This window comes from Siniperca chuatsi, linkage group LG1 (genome assembly GCF_020085105.1).
Source record: "Siniperca chuatsi isolate FFG_IHB_CAS linkage group LG1, ASM2008510v1, whole genome shotgun sequence".
In the NCBI taxonomy this organism is placed as follows: Eukaryota; Metazoa; Chordata; class Actinopteri; order Centrarchiformes; family Sinipercidae; genus Siniperca; species Siniperca chuatsi.
The window spans coordinates 19,865,118-19,875,043 of NC_058042.1; the positions used below are offsets into that span (position 1 = coordinate 19,865,118).

General features: G+C 40.3%; 1 long non-coding RNA gene across 3 annotated transcripts; it reads right to left on the reverse strand.

The window, feature by feature from the left end:
- Positions 1-2,591: 2,591 nt before the first annotated feature.
- On the reverse strand, positions 2,592-4,283 carry LOC122876315. 3 transcript variants are annotated; one of them, XR_006378056.1, is made up of 4 exons: positions 4,089-4,283; positions 3,506-3,659; positions 3,276-3,430; positions 2,592-2,651 (listed from the first exon to the last, which is right to left on the reverse strand). It is a non-coding gene; the product is annotated as an uncharacterized LOC122876315 (long non-coding RNA). The 3 variants fall into 3 exon arrangements; XR_006378055.1 differs by lacking the exon at positions 2,592-2,651 and having other exon boundaries at positions 2,908-3,430; positions 3,539-3,659; XR_006378053.1 differs by lacking the exon at positions 2,592-2,651 and having other exon boundaries at positions 2,908-3,430.
- Positions 4,284-9,926: the final 5,643 nt, after the last annotated feature.

The following is a 9,926-nucleotide window of genomic DNA, read 5'->3' on the forward strand; positions in this document are numbered from 1 at the left end:
ATCCATGTACCTTGCAGGTCATAGATATAAATGATGATACACAGACAAGCATGTCCCGAGTGTCTCCTCACAGTCCATATAGAGAATAATAATGAATCTTTCTGCCACAGACTCTCTGGAAAAGTAGCAGTTGTTGAAGTTAACAGCACTATCTTGATGCTCTCATGCAAACATGAGAGGTTGATTCTTTCAGGAATGGCTCTTAGAAATCAAGAGATTGATGAGCATTTAAGCATGACACCAATCAATCTGAAAGACAAATCCTCTGTGTCACTCTGTGCTGTGTGCTATTCTATGGGAGACAGGCATTCTCCTTGCATGCAAACAATGTCCCCAATTTGTCAGAGACACAATAACAGTGCTGGCAGACTCCATTTGCATCACTGTGTGAACAACACATGTAATTGATCACAATATTGATTATTGTATTTTGGAGAAAAGAGATGTCCCCAGAGAGCAGTTGAGGCAGTTGAACAATCAGATCCTTAAATGTATCTTCTTTGACCTTTCTGAAGATATCTAAAATTTCTTTAAGAATGAATAAGCATAATGAACTGTAACCTGGTTCTGACTCCTGAGGAAAGATACATATACAGTGGAAATAGAACTAGAGGATAAAGATTCTGTTCATGAAAAAATGGCAAGAGATTTCTTTTACAAAGTACATTAACTTTAATACCTCCTGTCATCATACATGTCACACATTTTATCTTATCATCCAAGTCCTGAACCAACCAGTAAATGGTTACCAATAAACATTTTGCATTATGTAATATCATTAACTTCTACAACCATGTAGTGCTGTAATCAAGAACAAGACTACACTGTGATCACGTAAAGATTGAGACCAAAGTTAGATAGTTAGATGGAGTCAAAGATAAGAGCCAGACTCCGTCCACCTGGCACTTGCAAATTAAAAATCTTTTGGATCATGCTTTAAGCCGATTCTTAAAGGTGGGGTAGGCGATTCTAATCCGATACATGTCTTTTTGTCAGATTTAGTGAATATCTCCTCACGGCCCGCTAGTTGTCCGTTCAGTGTGTGCGCTGAAAAAAAAACCTCTGGTGTTTGTACACAGCCCTGGCTCTTTAAATGGAAAATTAAAAAAATGGCTTGGACTGAGCCACACAGCACTATTCCAGCCATTCCAGCCATGGTTTTTGTGTCAGGTAACCTTAAATGACTTTTCCATGGACATTCAGCTTACTTTCTAGTTTGCCAAGATATGCTGTTGTTGTGATGTTAGCTATAGTCGCAGGAGAGTTGTGAGTATCGCTGTCTGGAGGTGGTGTGCTGCTCTGGGAAACCATCTCATCCTCTCTGGCTGTTAGCTTTGCAGCAGCATCTGTAGCTACAGTTTGCTAATCCACAACCTAGCTAACGTTAGTTATATTGCTTACTGTGCCGTTGTTCGCTCTATATCATGGTATTTCTCATGGTACTGGATTTCTCCAGAATCGCATACCCCACCTTTAACTAGTAAATGACCACTTCTTATCTGATGAGTTAAACAATTTATTCAAGAATCTGTGGATGATGTGGGTGAAATGCAGTAATGGAAATATAAAGACATTTTACTCAAGTAAAAGCAAAAGTACTTGTTTAAAAATGTACTTAGATAAAAGTCAGTCAGTTATGTACGTTATTGCGTTAAATGTTTAAAAGAGGGGTGGGGGGGTAAAGAAAAATGTTAGATGATGATATATGATATTACTGTTTTAATTAAAGAACACAATTAGGCTACAAAATAAATTGCATTAAATGTCAACGTATACTGAAACAACATCATGCAACCGAGCGCTAATGTCCAAACCCAACTATAAATTTCATTTCCATAGACGACACTTTGCAGCCTGTGCATACAACCAGTTATACACAATTATAAATATACAATTGCGTCACTATGTGTAGCCTTACTAGAATTAATCAGAAAAGAGGACAAAACTCAGACAACAAAACAAAAATGACATAAAAATAAAAAGTCTGTGGACACCGCAATGGGTGCAACAAGTATTATTGCTTTTTATAGAATTAACAGTAGAATAAAACATCACCAAGGCAGACAACACAGAGATTTATAAACAATATAGACTCCACAGTAGCTGCAGCCACAAACACACATATACAAGCAAAGGAGAGACTGCGCAGTTTTTAGACACCACGTGGCGCATACACAGAGTTTTGTTGCTGGACAACACAGTGGCTGTTGACGTTTTCATCTGGAGAGTGAATTACAGTGAGTTTGTTGTTGTACTCGCCAACTCGCTACCTGACTGGCAGACCACAGCATGTGCGTCTGCAGCACTGTGTGTCAGACAGTTTGGTCAGCAAAACTGGGGCCCCTCAGGGGACTGTCCTCTCTCCCTTCCTCTTCACCATCTACACCACAGACTTCAGCTACCACATAGAGTCCTGCCACCTTCAGAAGATTTCTGATGACTCTGCTGTGGTGGGATGTATCAGCGGTGGTGATGAGACTGAGTACAGGGCTGTGGTAGGTAACTTTGTCTCATGGTGTGAACAGAACCATCTGCAGCTCAATGCGACAAAGTCAAAGGAGCTGGTTGTAGATCTACGAAGGGCCAAGGCACCAGTGACCCCAGTTTCCATCCAGGGGGTCAGTGTGGACATTGTAGAGGATTTCAAGTACCTGGGAGTACACATGGACAATAAACTGGACTGGGCTAAGAACACTCAAGAGCTTTACAGGAAGGGCCAGAGCCGCCTCTACTTTCTGAGGAGGCTGAGGTCCTTCAACATCTGCCGGATAATGCTGAGGATGTTTTATGAGTCTGTTGTGGCCAGTGCTATCCTGTCTGCTGTTGCATGCTGGGGCAGCAGGCTGAGGGTAGCGGACGCTAACTGGCTCAACAAACTGATCCGTAAGGCCAGTGGCATTGTGGGGGTTGAGCTGGACTCTCTGGCGGTGGTGTCAGAGAGGAGGATGCTGGCTAAACTACGTGCCATCTTGGACAGTGTCTCCCACCCATTCCATGACATGCTGGTCAAACAAAGGAGTACCTTCAGCAAAAGACTCCCCCCAAAATGTACCACAGAGCACCACAGGAAGTCATTCCTGCCTGTGGCCATCAAACTCTTTAACTCCTCCCTCTAAGTGTCAGTCTAAATGACCTTAAGTTGTAATTTTTGTACTGTTCATTAACTGCTAGCCCTGGCCTGGATGCGACCGCACCCCTTATACCCCCTAACACTCGGCCAGTGAACGTATACATCTAGAACATGATTATTTTCCAGAATGTCAGCTGAGTGTCACCTCTCTGGAGCTCTGCCCTTCTGCGGCCGCAGACACACCAGCAGCTTCTTCTCTGCTGCAGCTGCTGATTTGGCGACTCTCTTCTACTCCATTTTCACATGGTTCATCAGGACTTTTTCATATGACTGTCGTTCTTACTCTGTAACGGATGCGACCTGAAATGTAGTGAAGTACAATACTTGTGATAAAAAATACTTAAGTAAAAGTAAAAGTCAAAATAATTTACCCACTTTATTGAAGTTGTAGAGTTGACAACATTACACCTCTTATCCAAGAAGCTTTTTCAGTTCTGCCACCAGTCAGCAGAATAAATGATGCAGTCACTCCACTTGTTTGAGTCAGCCAGCAGACAGCGTAACTCTCTAATTGAAGATGTACATCACACTGCAACAGTTGCATATTATTAACACACAAAACAAGGGCCAATTGATCATTAGTGCATCAATATGTAGTTTGCATAAAATTATTTCCTTTAAATAGTCTGTGTTTGAGGTGACACAGGGCTGGCTCATCAATAATGTAAATGAGCCATTAGGGTATTAAGAGGCTGTCTGTGGGAATGACAGACCACCAAACGTCAGTGAGTTAATATCCAATACAGCACTCCCTGTCACACAGGCCAATGGCTGGGCTGATTACAGACACAAATTGCACCTACCTTTTTAACAGTTTAAATGCTTTTTTAAATAAGTATATTTATTGATTTACAAAAGACAAAATAAACCTTTAAGTGTGACATTGATTTACAGAGGTTTTAAAGCTCTTTGATATCAATTTATTAATTGTCAATATAAATTCTTGGAGTTAACTTACAGCAGATTGTTGTCTGTGACACAGTTTCAAATAAAAAGCAATTAGAGATGACTAAAAATGCAATGTATTCCTGAGGAGAATTCCCAATGAAGCAGTCAGAGCTCATCTCAGACCGTGCCCTTTGCCTCAATCCATAAGTGCTCCTGGCTGCCTCCTGCAACCTTGAGACTCCCCCTCTTCTCCCCTGTCTCCCTCCACTGTTCTCCATGTCTGCCAATAATAAGGAGCCAGATGAAGTGGCAGTGAGAGGAAATGTTTACCAAGAAATTGGTTGTGTCATCTTTAGAATCTGTGATGCAAGCCACAGAGAGGGATATCAATGCAATCCATCACACCATTGACTCTTGCAGGATAAAGGGTTCCAACTCACAGCCTAAAGGTTATTTAGACAAGAAAAGTCTGTTAGTCTGCAGCAAATTGTTGTTTTTACACAATGGTACAGTAGCCTGTAGCTAGCCACAATACAATACAGTAACCTCAACCCTAAATATATTTTAGTTTGAACTTTTAAAGCTGTCACAAGACAAACAAACACTAGAAGTGTTTAATTCAATTCAATTCAAATTCAGTGTATAGATTGTTGCACTCTGATCTCTCTGTGCATACTTTTAAATACAAGAACAGGCTGCTTCACATCTAGTGAAGGACATGGCTGAAGTATGGCACGTGGCAAACTGTTGGTGTTGGTGGCAAAGTAAAAAAAGCAGGCTATTTGTTTCCATCTCCTGCTGCCAGTGGAGATGCCTGTGGAAGCCTTACCTACTTGTGTGTGGGGTGCAAATTCACTCAGGGTGTTTAAATTCAGTTTGGACATTGGCCAGTGAAATTGTATTGGAATTTAAGTTTTCATATAATAGAGTCTTGTATATGGTATTGGAAAAATGTATACCGCTTGCTTTTCTGTGGACAATAAAATCAGACATACATATACATCCACACATCAGTCTCTATCAGTCTACATCAGTGGTTGTGTAAAGCTAGCCTATATTTGGGATGTTAGGATGAGGATACACAGTAATAGCTAAAATAATATGATCATACGTCTCAGTATGACTGGGCCATATCTTTACCTGCCACTCAGTGCCGATGCTCTGCCATCATCTCTGGATGCTAGCACACAAGGGGACTCGTTAGCCTACTATTTCAGATGTGACAGGCACACCATAATAGCCCAATTATGCCAAAATGCCAAATTTCACTCCAAAGGAAAAGGAGTGTGTAGTGATTAATGGTGAACACTTAAGGGGAAGAGTTAGACAACGCTGTTGGATAGGAGAAAATATGTATCAGGCTGCCTCTACTACAGATGCTTCCTCCCTCCTGACAACTGCAATTCATTTGAGATGCTATTAACATGCATAATTATGCTAATCAAGCAGTAATTAAGTGCCAATTCATCAGAGACCATTTTTTGTCTGTAATTTCATCAAGCATGGCTGTTGGGGTTTCTTTTTTTCTTGCATATTTCTTTATACAATATTGCCCAAATGAGGCACTCCCATTTTAGGTTTTTGAAGTTTGTAAACAGGATGTGTAAGAGATACGATGTAATGCTTCCCATCTCACACATTCATTGCATTTATACAAGAGGTTCATAAAACCACAACACATGCTGCATTCATGAATAAATACAATGAATTCAAATATATCATCATGAACCTGAATAACAAAATAGCCATTCGTCAATGCTTTCCAAAATAACGTATATGAGCATTTAAAAAACTATTCATATCAGTGTTTGCTGATGAAGGTTAAAGGAAAAGTTCGACATTTTGGGAAATAAGCTTATTTGCTTTGTTTCTGAGAGTTAGATGAGAAGATTGATACAACACTCACACATGTTTGTACGCTAAATATGAAGCTACAGTGAACTTAGCTTAGCAAAAAGACTAAAAACAGGGGGAAACAGCTAGCCTGGCTTTGTCCAAAGGTAACAAAATCTGCTCACCATCACCTCTAATACGCACTAATTAATTAGTCGTGCTTGACTTGTCACTTTGTGCTTCTGAAGCTTTTAATCACATCTTAAGTGAGTGGAGTCGCTCACACATCAAGTTCACAAGTGAATAGGAAGAGGATGGTGAAGTACTGTTCCTAGACAACTGCGTTCATGTAAAGACTGACAGGAGAACAAAGAATCTGTGTACAGAAAACCCACTCAGACAAATTTCTTAAAGGTGGGGTATGCGATTCTAATCCCATACACGTCTTTTTGTCAGCAAATATCTCCTCACGGTCCGCTAGCTGTCCATTCTGTGTGTTTGCTGAAAAAAAATCCGGTGTTTGTACACAGCCCTGGCTGTGGAAATAAACAAAGTGGCTCGTTCCAAGCCACACAGCACTATTCCAGCCATGATTTGTGTGTCAGGTAACGTTAAATTGCTTGCCCACGGACATTCATCTTACTTTCTAGTTTGCCAAGATATGCTGTTGTTGTGATGTTAGCTATAGTAGCAGGAGAGTTGTGAGTATCGCTGTCTGGAGCTGCTTTGCTGGCTCTGGGAAACCGTCTGGTCTTCTCTGGCTGTTAGCTTCGCAGCTTTGCAGCAGCAACTGTAGGGACAGTTTTTTAACTCACAACCTAGCTACTGTTACATTACTTACTGTGTCGTTGTTCGCTCTATATCATGGTATTTCTCATGGTATTGGATTTCTCCAGAATCGCATACCCCACCTTTAATTTTGACTCTAACCTTACAACATAAAAGATAGATATCAGTAAGACCCAGAAGTCACAGTTCTCAAGTACTTCTGCCATCTCTGATTGTGCTTGTGGCCAGCTTCAGATTCATTTACACATTTATGATGCAATTGTAGTGTTAAAATGCTATTAAAAAAAGTACGTATGTTATTTTGAATAACTGGCAGCAGTATCTCTTCTCCACTGTGTTTTGATTTTTGCAAACAATGGGAGCCAGTAACTTCTGCTAAGTATGGTAAACCTGCAGTGGAACAGGTACTGCAACTGATGATTGCAAATGCAGGATATACGATACAGTATGTATAAATACACGCATATCGCTGGAATGACACTTTTACTCAGCAACACTTCAAGAGTGTTTTGCATTCATTGTCTGTCCTCTTTAAAGATTGTCTACATTAACCTCTACTGATTGACTTTCTCTTTGTGTCCCTGTAATGGGCCCTGAAGAATAAGAATAAACTAACCCACATAAAGAACTGCAGTCTCAGTGTGCATCTTCCAAAAGCTGTCTAAAACAAAGTTTCTTTTGGCATGATCCCAGTTGATACACAACTATTTTACTCTGAACAGGAGCTTTGAACGATGTCTAGGAGAGACAAATATTACCAAACGAAATCCAGTCATCATAAGTGGTTTAAGGTTTTTGCTGCATTCATGTACTGTATTTTCACAATTTACAGGTACATTTTTCCTCATACTCAACAAAAATCTTCATTCTCCAGAATGATTTGCCATATCTCTGCCCCTGCTTTGGTGCACAATGCGACGTCCTCTGAGGCAGTGTGGCACATATGAAATGTTATTTGCAATGGCATTCCTCTATCCAGTTTCACCCAGAGAGTCAGACAGGTGTTCTCATTGGACATGAAAGTCTCTGGTGATGCATGTCAGTCTTGATCACCCATGATGATGGCCTGAGGTAAGGAAACTGCTTCCATTCCTCTGACATGGGAACTCTTTTGAGTTTCAGCACTTTTATGATAGTTTTGGCAGCTAGAACAACCATTCAGACATTGAGGTGGACAGTCGCAACTCCCTTTTTATCAGTCTTATGCTTCAATTTTCCAGATGCTTTTTCTTGACTATGACAGAATTTGTCATTTTGCTCTCTGACTACCTGTGTGTGTCTCAGACCACCAGCAAAATGTCCCCTTCTCTATTCTTATGCCAAGAGTGTGTCACTTAGTCACAGCATCCTCCCAATGGTTTCAACATTCTGGAGTACTGTTTGTCCTGGTGTGTAATGTTAATAATGGTTATTGAAATTGTACAACTACTAAAACTCCTGTAGTTTAAAAGGCTGCATTACACTTTTGGGCGAGTGCATTCAATAAGACATGCTTCTAGTTGCTCAGCTAGTTATAAAATATTTTGTACCACGCTGACAAAAGTAAAATAACAGTAGAATTATTTAAGATATGAAAGCCCCAGCAACAGAAGCAAGTCATCTACCTTTGTATTCATTCAGAGTAACTCTAAGCTTATTAATGCAATATATATTATAGCTGTAACAGCTGTCTAATGTAGCATTTTTTTTTACATTAGATTTAATAAGGGAGCATGTAGTATACCTCATCCTATTAACAAATGCCCAGATGCAATGTTGACTAAATGACCAGAGTGGTGAAACAATGCTCAATCTTTAGTGGGTTGGAGGACTCCTTAGATGTCTCTATAATTGTCTTATCTCACAGTGACTGATCTCGTGGCTGTCTCTCAATGAACTGGCCACATTTCAGGCAATGTAAAAGCAAGTCAAGAAACTAAGAATGACAGGAAGCGAATGGCCTTGGCTACCAATAAAAAGCCTCCTTGGCGCCAAGGGGGCTGATCATAACCAAGCTCTTCTACTCCAGTTCCCCAAATCACGTTCCATCATGCTTGTTTTGGACTGCCACTGTCACAGTTTCTATGTGGTGACTTCAGATCATCTGCAGATAATTTGAGAGATTTATAGCCGCTGAATTTGGGAGTAAATATTATAAAACTACATCTAAGCCAGAAAAGGGATGCACTCAGCATGGAAAGCAAACAGAAAGAAACAGCCTAGTTGATGGTGGTTTACTGTACAGGATGAGATGGGCTCTGAGGTTTGATGGGGCAGAAGAAGGTTCATGCAGACGGCTGGCTGCTCCTTTTGACGGCGTGTCAGGGTTGGCTCGCAAGCTGCTCTGCCGCATTTGGGTGATGCAGTCATCATTGTGGCAGGCCTGTCAGAACAAACTGGTGTGCTGGAGACAGATACAGCTTTAGTGGCTGGATGGGGAGTATGCAACACATGCACCACCCTAACATCGAATATGTTCCCCAAACTGGCAAGCTGGTGGCAAGTTAATGACAGGAACGACCAGTGACATCATATAACAACATGATTACGCTCCACTAAAGACATCTAAGGGAGTACATAGATCAAACAGACAGGGTGATGACTTAAAGCACTAACACTCTGGCTACTGCCGTTACTTTAAACAGGGGACTAGTTAACAGAATATAAGTCTGCCTCTATAATATTAATGGAATATTTCACCACAAAAGTGATACAGAATAAATAAACATGACACACACACACACAAACACACAGAAAGAAGATGAGACAGAGAAGAGAGTGAGCTCAGGCATTGCCAAGAGGGGGTTTGTGTTGTATCACCAATGCAGTGTTTTTATTTGTGATGTATTCAAATGTATTGACAGCCACAGTGGGAGAATAATGTGTAATCATTAGCATTTGCATAGGATTTGCTAATTATTTATGCAATGTAAACCATGATAATTTACTTCTTATACTGCCATTAATAAGTTACTTGGAAATGAATAAATATCACAATCGTTTTCACTTAATTAAAACAATAGATATCATATTACAAGATAAGATGTCAGTCATACCACAGTCTCCTGCACATAGCAATTTACTGCTATATGCAGGAGACTCACAAGTGTTGTGAGAGAGGGTGACACAAATAATAGCTATTAAACTGTCAGCTAGTGGAGGCTGGATCACATTACCAAAATTAGCTAAGATGCACTATTATAAACAATGCCATAACAGATGCATACATATACACAGATAAACCCAAATGAATACACACACACACAACAGAATTTACACAGCTGTACAAAATAGAAAGACATTTGGA